At 51.0% G+C, this 9,744-nt stretch overlaps 1 pseudogene; it reads right to left on the bottom strand.

Moving 5' to 3' along the window:
• Nucleotides 1-7,836: 7,836 nt before the first annotated feature.
• On the bottom strand, nt 7,837-9,212 carry LOC144120142 (uncharacterized; annotated as a pseudogene).
• Nucleotides 9,213-9,744: the final 532 nt, after the last annotated feature.

Raw genomic sequence — 9,744 nt, 5'->3', positions numbered from 1 at the left:
TACGGCGCGGTTCAGGTGTCCAACGATATATGAGACAGATACTGCGCCATTTCCTTTCCCCCAAAACCAATTATTATTATTATTAATTAAATTACAATGGGAGATGGTTTATTGGAAGAAACTGTACTTTAATTAATTTCTTAATTAATTCATTTCTTAAATTAATTGTGAAGATTGACTGCAGCTTGTGTTCCATAGTATTTCGTGTTCGCCTGGTAGTTGAAGGCTGAATAAAATCAATAAATCTTCGAGTTAATGGGGGATAGCAACAGTTACGATGGCCACAGTGAATTGCAAGGCTAGAACCTGTTGTCGTTTCTAGTGTCTTGGAGCGCTCTCTCAGCCTTTCATTCATGCACATCCCGGCTTGTCTAAACTGTAACCTTCCATATGACAGCGGAATTTCATTAACGACGTTTGACTTGCACGCAATGAACCATCGCTGGTGTTTCTTGTTGCAGACTGTATTTTGAGCCGTGTAAATGTTGAACCGCTTACACAGGACAGCTAGCTTGTTTGATGCAGAAGATATTGCTCCTAAGGCAGCCTTTCCTGCTCTTTTTTTATGTCTGTGTGACAATCCTTGCATAAAGGGAGTGATAGTGGTAGGTGCTGAGTGAAAATCCGGGCGTCGTTTACTTGTGCTCCTCCAGCCACGCTTAGCAGTTTTTCGGGTAGGCAACACAGCTAGGAGATCTCTCGGAAAGACTGCAAATAAGAGCCGGCTTACTTGTGAGCTGCAGTCGGAAAACACCTGACACAAGCATGATCTGCAAAGAGTGTTCTTCAACGCAGCATTGTCTGTTCCCTGATTTGCCATTTTACAGTGCGCAGAGGAGAAAGTGGAGTAAGCTGTTTAGTGAACGAGGCCCGTGCCTCCACCAGATGTGTTTTTGAGTTATCACGAGTATCCGGTCTAGGAATCGAAGCTTATTATCTACGGGAAAATTATTCATTATTGTAAGGCCTTTAAGGCAGAAAAAAACATTGAAAGGATGTGATCGATTTTTTCCAGGCGTTGCTAGATGGGCTCTGGAAAATTTACTAAGTAGTCATCAACATACGGAATATTTTGCATGCCGCTGAAATTTGCAATCTGTCGTCTAGCAGCAAGTAGCTGAGCACAGTTGATAGGTGGGATCCGATACACACACCTTTATTTTGTATGCACTATTGGGAGCAAAATTCTCTAGGAAGCTTAGAAAGCGATTTAGGCCCGGAGGGGCCATGTTTGTTCGCGATCACACTGTTTCGCCGCCTTATAAGCGTGGTCTCCTTGCGGCGGCTAATAATGGAGCTATCTGCTTCGTTTGCGGCTCACGTTTCCTAGAGACTTTTCTCCCCGATTGTACATCTGGACTTCGAATCTAACAGTGCAAGAGGAGAGGTAGAAAGACAATGGCTCCATGAAATGGCCCAGATCAGTTCTGCACGTGTTCTTGAACCTAACCCTACGGTAGTGGTCGGCAACACAAAAATGACGTCCGCAGTTTTGCAAGAGAGCGCAACCCTGTTGCCGAACATTCCGAGGACTCAGACCATAGAATCATCTTCAAAGAAACCCGCATCCTCGGAAACGAAACAAATTACCACAAAAGGCTCCTTCTGGAATCCTGGCACATCCAAACTAGAGTCACTAAATAAAGACTTACAGTACCGGCACTCTTTTCTCCTATTGTTCTGTGCCGCCGCCACGATCATTGGTCAGTTTGCATCACGTGATAATTGTTTACACTGCGACGGTTCATGGATGCTGCCATTTTGTGGCTTATGCGTTTTCAGTCGGGCAACTGTGGTAGTCCTAGTGCTGCGACGCGGCGAGTGCTGCCGGTGACCGACTCAGTGACCAGGGATTCCGCGCCTCGCAGCATTTCAGCTGCACAAGAGCATACGAGGATGCCGTTTTGCTGCGTTGTTGGCTGTTTCAACTCGCAGAATGATGGAAAACGCTTCATGCGCTTTCCGCTTTCCATGCCGTACGGCTACGATCCCCGCCGCAGCGCAGGGTGGCTAACAGCATTGTTTACAAAATGGCTGGGCCAAAGTTAGCGGCGAGGTCGCCGAAGCGGCAATCTGGCAACAATGATAAACAACAAAATGCCCGCCCCTGCTTACCGCCGTGCTGCAGTGACGGTACTCTAAGTCTTTATTTAGTGACTCTAATCCAAACCACCCCGAACAACATCAACCGCACAAAGGGAAACCTGTCCCCAGGGACTTCGCTCCTAAAAAGTCCTCATTGACCGCCTCCCTGCAGCGCGACAACGTGACTAACAGCCTTAAGTCCCCCTCCCCCACGCCTTTCCCATCACAGCTTTCGTTCCATTGACCCCCTCCTCCCCTCCATACTTAAAGACGCTAACTACTGCCCTCAGTCACCCCTGACGAAGGAGCCGAGTTGGCTTCGAAACGTTGGTATAGATGAGTACAGGCCCTTAACCCTTTCTCTACCGAAGACGAGGCGGGATCTTTTACGCAGTTTGTACTATTCCCCGCGAAGACGAGCTGGACACGTCGTCGATCGCGCAGGCTCCTACACCCTGCCGTGGACGAGTTTAGTTGTCTTAGTCATTCTGTTATCTTCTAGTGTCCCAATTCCTCCAGTAGGGTAGACAGTCACCCTGCTTGTGCCTCAACGTTTTCTATTTCTGGTGCAACAGGCATCAACGTCTCCATGGCAAATGATGCCTATGACGTGCGGTACTTTGCACTTTTCCTGTCGTCGAAGCTGATGGATTTTATTGCTCGGGAGACAAACCAATATGCAACGCAAAATCTTGCACAACAAGAGCTACGTCATCATGAACTCAGAAAATTCATGGCGGTAGTAATCCAGCAACGAATAATTAAAAGCCTGAAGTTGCTATATACTGCTCAAACATTGCTGAAAACTCACACCCTCGCAATCTAAATAAGAAAAGAAAAGAATGCTGTCCGAAAATTTGGCACTGCGTCTCATTGGTCTTAAGCTTCTGCGGCACTAAGCCTACAGACGCTGTTCGCGGTGCCCTGCTTTGAGAGGCACCATACATATGTAACCATTTAGCTACCGCACCGTACCTTTAAAAATTTTGCTTGCAACCACTTTTGTTGCCAACTAAGAGAAGTGAACTTTCCAGGCGAACCGTTTAAACGCAAACGCGAAATCTCGAAAAAAATACGCAGTGAAGCCGAAGTATCGCTTAGATTTTCCAGTGAAGCTGAGGTTTTTTTTACTTTCAATAATTTCTTTCAGTGTTTTACGCGTGAACAAAGTTCTCGCCATTTCTGTTTCATATACTTCTAGAAACAACAGAACTCGGTATTTTTTTACATTTTAGGGTCAGAAGAAATTGGGAGGCCGAGGGCTAATATCAATCGAGAAGGCACTCCTGCCAACTTGACGCCCTTATTGCAGATGCTCAGATACTGTCACGGAACTCTTCAGAGGTCGGGGTCTTCGATCGTTAGTCCGCTAAGGGGCTTTCGCAGTCATACGCCCAGAGGCTTTTTCCACGCGTTCCGCTCATTGATAATGACGCGAGACAAGGAGCCATCCTTGCGGGTATTTTCCGTGTAGAAGCCTCCAAGCTAGAGCCCATAGCCATTTTTGATTCAAAGTGGATAGTTTCATCAGACTAGCTTCTTAACATTCTTCCTTTGGGCCTCTTCCTTTACCTTTTGAGAATTTACCTTGATCTGATTAGGGTTTCGTGTAATGGGTTATTGTGCCTCGGTTTCATAGTCTTCAGAGACGAGAACACCGAAACCCCCTTCTATATCAGTCAACACGAGCTTCATTCCTGAAGCATTCAGCGACGATACAGTCCGAGATAAGTCTGCCCGTGGCCGGCCCATGGGATGCATCGATCAGTTTCTTGCTCTGTTTTCCCTTTCAAGGCACTGTTCTGTACCAGTGCGAGCATTTCTGTTTCGGGTGGGTGCAGAATTTCAGGCCACGTTCAAGAGCGCTCTTTACATTACCTGAACATAAGGGAACACTACCAATTTGCTGAAGTTCTTGGAGAGTAGGCAGCGAGAGACTTTTTTTGGAAACGAGGTAAGCAGGGTGCGCCATGTGAGCTTGCTTACTGGATTAACAGCTTGAAGTTTTTGGTAAAATCTTCGATGGAAGTCTCCATGAGGGCTGCCTCCTGCTCAAGCATCGAGAAGGCAGACTTGTGGTAGCCGTACTTGTAATCAAGACTCGGAACGGAGTATGAGGCGCACTCGTAGTCCATGCCCACGTAATGTCGGGTATGGCCCCACGAGGAAGGGTATTGCCGGAGTAAGGTAGGCAGGCATTCTTGATGACGTTGCGCACAATGTTTCGTTTTGAGGAGCAAAAAAAAAGCAAGAGATGAAAAAGGGCCCGATGTCAAAAAAAATAAAAATTGGCGTGGGCGGTTATGCTCTGCCTTAAGGGTATGACGCAAAAGCGCTAATGGGTTAATGCCCATATACGCGGAATTGTTCATTGTGGACATAACATTAATAGATCCCTGGGTGTCTTCACACAACTCCTGGTGCAGTGGTGCAGCGGTTAAGCGACGTACCGGGGTCCATACCCACACTTTGTCGTCGGGGCGATGTCGTTGGCTGTAGCGTTCTGCATCCGTTGCCTGCTGCCGGCGGATCTGCATACGAGCCAGTTGGCAGGCTTCCTCTGTGTGCCGGGTAAATTCCTCTGCGTCATTGCGATGAGCCTTTTTTTGGATCAAAAGCAACAGCACGTGCAAAAATAAAAAAATATTGCCGCCACTGGGCTTAGAACCCATGGCGGCGCGAACAGTTCAGCTTCCCTAGCCACTGCATGGTGGCACGGTGCTATCGCCGCGGCCGATCACGCCTCTTGTTAAACTGCAACACAGTCTCACGCTGTGCATTGCACATCGTCGTCTTCATCAACTTCCATCTGCGGTGCGAACAGATCAGATCAGCTTAACCTCGATCAGAACCTAACCCGAGTCTGATATCGTCGCCAGACTTTTCGACGACCCAGAAAAGCGAAACCACGCCGCCAGGCTAAACACATGCTCGCCGCATCATCGAGGTTTTGCTTATGTTCTTTTTTGTGATAAAATAGTATGTATTTGTACTCCTTCTTTCATACTATTTGCCACTTAGATTTTTCTTTCTTATTTTGATTTGTAGTGCATACTATTTGATTTTGCTCATGCAATCACTCTGCCTGGACTGGTAAGAGGAAGTTGGCTGTATCACATAAATAAATGCTGTCGCGAACATATTCGTTTAAGCAGCGTTTAAACCCTACCACTGATTTTTTTTATTGTCAATGCGCCACTGCTTTGCGACGACAGGTGTTGCCACCGGTGGGGCTTGTGCAACCAGGGTTGCTCTTCCCGAGCTACCAATCATTAACTGTCAGCTGCACACAGTGGTAAGTTTGCTCACAATCTGGTGGGAACGTTGCGATGACGCCACAAAGCCCCGCGACATAGGTGGCTCACCTGCCTTCTTAAGTTCCTCTGTGGGTACGAGCTGCTAGAGCCATGCCCATGATACTTCGCCCACAGCGCCGACGCCGACAGCGGATTTTCTGGAGAACGGGGCCTTTAATATTGTCACAAATGGGTTGCAGAATCAAAAGGCTAGGCACAGGCCGCAAGGAATCAAGCAGTGTTCCAGCTGCAAAGAGCACGCGCGTCTCACTTCTTTTTCCTCAAGGCGCCGCCCGGGGACGCCTGGCGACATTATTCCCCCTCCCCATCCAAAAAAAGGAAGCAAGAACGTGGGCGCACTTGGGGCGAACGAGGTGCCCGTTTACTGCGTAAAGTACGGCTTCATACGCAGTACGTGCACGACCTCAGGCTGCGGTCGACGGCGCCAACTGGGCAGAGTGCCATCGGGGAGGACTTCATACGTCTCATCCGTGATGCGGCGCAGAACTGTGTAGGGTCCAAAGTAGCGGCTCAGGAGCTTCTCCGACAGGCCGGGGCGACGTACCGGGGTCCATACCGAAACTTTGTCGTCGGGGTGGTACTCGACGTGGCGATGTCGTTGGTTGTAGCGTTCTGCATTCGTTACCTGCTGTCGGCGGACGTGCATACGAGCCAGTTGGCGGGCTTCCTCTGCGTGCCGGGTAAATTCCTCGGCGTCTGGCGTGAGCGCCTGGTCGTCAGGGGGCCACGGAAGCATGGCGTCGAGCATCGTTTGGACATCACGCCGTAGACGAGGCGAAACGGCATAAATCGAGTCGTTTCCTGAGTCGCCTTGTTGTAGGCAAACGTCACATATGGGAGGATCTCTTCCCAAGTCTTGTGCTGTACGTCGACGTACATTGCGAGCATGTCTGCTATGGTTTTGTTGAGGCACTCCATGAGCCCGTTTGACTGCGGCTAGTATGCAGTAGTCTTGCGGTGGTTCGTGTTACTCAGCTGGAAAACCTCGTGCATGAGCTGCGCTGTAAACGCGGTGCCCCTATCGGTGATGACGGAGGACGGGGCGCCATGTCGTAAAACAATGTGGTGTATGAAGAAGCACGCTATTTCAGACGATGTACTGCGCGGCACCGCCTGGGTTTCCGCATAGCGCGTCAAATATTCAGTCGCAACTATAATCCACTTATTGCCAGAAGACGACACAGGGAATGGGCCCCGAATATCAATGCCGACTTGGTCAAAAGGTGTGCGAGGTGGCGCAATTGGTTGGAGCAAAAATGCGGGCTTGAGCGGTGATGACTTACGACGCTGGCACTCTCGGCAACCTATGACGTAGCGGTGCATATTATTTGCAAGTTTAAGCCAATAATAGCCCTGACGCCCTCGAGCGAGCGTGCGTGCAAATCCCAAATGGCCAGAGGTGGGCTCATCATGACACGCCGAAAGGATGTCGTCGCGAAGGTCTGATGGCACGACTAGGACGTAGGGCCGGTCACCGTTGCTGGAGTTTTTATTGAACAGTACTCCATTGCAAATGCAAAAAAAGAACAAGGGGGGGGGGGGGGGGAGTCTCGAGGTACGTTGGAAGCATGGCCCTCCAGGTGATTCATGACAGACCGCAGGTAAGCGTCAGCACGCTGCCTCTGCGCTCTCATCAGCTTGCTCGACGGGTGCGCGTAACAGCGTGTCGGCGTCTTCGTGTTTACGTCCGGACTTATAGGCAATTGTGTAATCAAATTCTTGAAGGCGAAGGCTCCAGCGTGCTAGGCGGCCTGATGGGTCCCAGAGATTGGTAAGCCAGCACAAGGAATGGTGGTCGGTGACCACTTTAAAATGACGACTATAGATATAAGGCCGAAATTTTATCGTGGCCCAGACGACAACGAGGTACTCATTTTCCGAGGTGGAGTAGTTTATTTCGGTTCACGAGAGTGTGCGACTCGCATACGCGATCACACGTTCCACGCCTTCTTGATGTTGAACGAGGACCCGATGTTGCTAGCGTCGGTGTGTATCTCGGTAGCAGCCTCCTCATCGAAGTGAGCCAGCACAAGGGTAGTGTGCAGCCGTTGGCGCAGCTCTGTGAAAGCAACCTGTCGCTCGGCAGTCCAGACGAACGGTGTATCGTCACGTGTTAAACGGGTGAGGGGTTCAGCGATCTTGCAAAAGTCGGCGATAAAACGACGGTAGTAGGCGCACGAACCCGAGAAGCGCTTGAGCGTTTTCTTTGTAGTAGGACGGAAAAACTTGGCTACGGCGGCAGTTTTCTCGGGATCGGGTCGTATGCCATCGGCGCTCACAACATGGCCGAGATACTTGAGCTCTTTGTAGCCAAAGTGATATTTCTCGGGTTTAAGTGTCAAGTCGGCCAACCACAGCGCATTCAACACGGTCCGCAGGCGTTCAAGGTGTTGGTCGAAGCTTTTTGAGAACACCACCATGTCAACTAGGTAAACTAAACAGGTTTGCCAGCCATCACAGGAGGCCAGCCAGCACAATATCCATCATGCGCTAAAACGTCGCTGCTGCAGAGCAAAGGCCGAAGGGCAACACCTTAAATTCATATAGGCCATCGGGTGTGATGAAGGCCGTTTTTTCGCGGTCACGTTCATCAACCTCAATCTGCCAATATCCGGTCTTTAGGTCGATCGACGAAAAATACTTGGCGCGGCGAAGTCTGTCGAGCGAGTCGTCGATGCGGGGCAGCGGGTAGACGTCCTTTTCCGTTATGGCGCTCAGCTTACAGTAATTCACGCAAAAGCGCAGTGTCCCATCCTTCTTCTTAACAAGCACGACGGGCGACGACCACAGGCTCTTACAGAGCTGAATAATGCCGTCTGTAAGCATCTCCTTCACCTGCGTTTGGATAGCGTCGCGTTCCTTCGGGAAAATGCGGTACGGCTGCTGTCGTATGGGGCGTGCGTCATCGTAAGTGATAATCCGATGCTTCGTGATCATCGTTTGCCGCAGTTTCGATGAGGATGCGAAGCAGGTTTTGTACTGGAGCAGTAGGGCCCGGAGGTCGCGCTGTTGAGTGGCCGAGAGCCCGGAGCTAATATCGATGCGATCCAGGGACGTCTCTGGATGGTCCATGGCCTCGGACGCAAAGCACTCAGTAACATCGGCCGATTGGTCGGTTCACACGACGGCAGTAGCTCGGAAAAGGTGACGAGGTTCGCTCGTAAAATTAGTAATCAGGAGTTCCGACCGACCGTCACGGAGGTGGACAACACTTTGGGCCGCGCAAATGTCATGTGTCAGCAGCAAGGAAAGGTTGCCTTCGGCGACTGCAGGTCCATCACGTAGCCCATCATCGCATTCGAAGCTTGCAAAAACACAGGCGCGCGGGGGGATCAAAACACTTTCAGTGGAAATACGAAGGGCGGAGCTGTGCTGCCGAACGTCGGATGTGTCGTCGGTTTTCGCTGTCGAAAACGTAACGGTTCTGTGCCGCAGGTCAATAACAGCACCATTCTCACGCAGAAAATCTACGTCCGAAACCAGGTCACGCGAACAGTCGCGGAGCACCATGCAGCTAACTATGAACGTCGAGTCGCTGATCTGGACCCTAGCCGTGCACTGTCCAAGCGGAGTAATGATATGGACCCCCGCCGTCCGGATCTGCACCCCAGAGCAAGGAGTTGCAACTTTCTTTAGAAGCGCTGCCAATTTGAAACTGATAATTGAAAACTCCGCTCCTGTGTCCACCAACGCGCTAATGGTGTGACCATCGAGAAGCACGGGTATGTCGAGGGAGAAGCGGTCCTTTAGTTCAGCTGCTGTCGTCGACGTCGTGAAAGCGCTATCATCGGATGCCTGCGTCGTCTGCATCGTCAGGGGATCTTTGCAGCGTCGATATCCAGCGACAACGCCCCCGGAGGTCGTCGTCCTCAGTTTTCCCGGCGAGGGCTAGGCGACCGGTCCGCCGTCGGTCGCGAGGAGTTCTGCACATTCGGTGAAAACGATGGACGACGAGGTGACGGTGATCGGGACTGACGGCGCGCCATGGGCCACTGAGGTTGCTGGGTCAGGTACTCTTCAATTTCACGGGGCCGTTGGCCAAACCGGGGCCTTGGCGCATCGGAGGGAAAACCCTGCAGGCCAAGCTCTCGATATGGGCACCAGCGGAACAGGTGACTGGGCTCCCCACAGTGGAAGCACAAACGCCGGCAGTCAGGGCCACGCCAGACGTCCGCTCAGTGCAGGGATTCTAGATCACTCGGGATGCGGTGCTGCCCTGGCTGCACGGAGGGTAGCAGGACGTCGTGATGGTTGGGAAAAACTGCCGCTGGATCCGGGGCAGGGCGTCGCAGAGCTTCAGCGTAAGTCAGGCGGCAGTAGTCTGTCTTGTTGGGCGGTGGAC

This window comes from Amblyomma americanum, chromosome 2 (genome assembly GCF_052857255.1).
Source record: "Amblyomma americanum isolate KBUSLIRL-KWMA chromosome 2, ASM5285725v1, whole genome shotgun sequence".
Taxonomy (NCBI): domain Eukaryota; kingdom Metazoa; phylum Arthropoda; class Arachnida; order Ixodida; family Ixodidae; genus Amblyomma; species Amblyomma americanum.
Note: the sequence above shows the minus strand (reverse complement) of the source record. Positions and strands in the feature narration are given on the sequence as shown.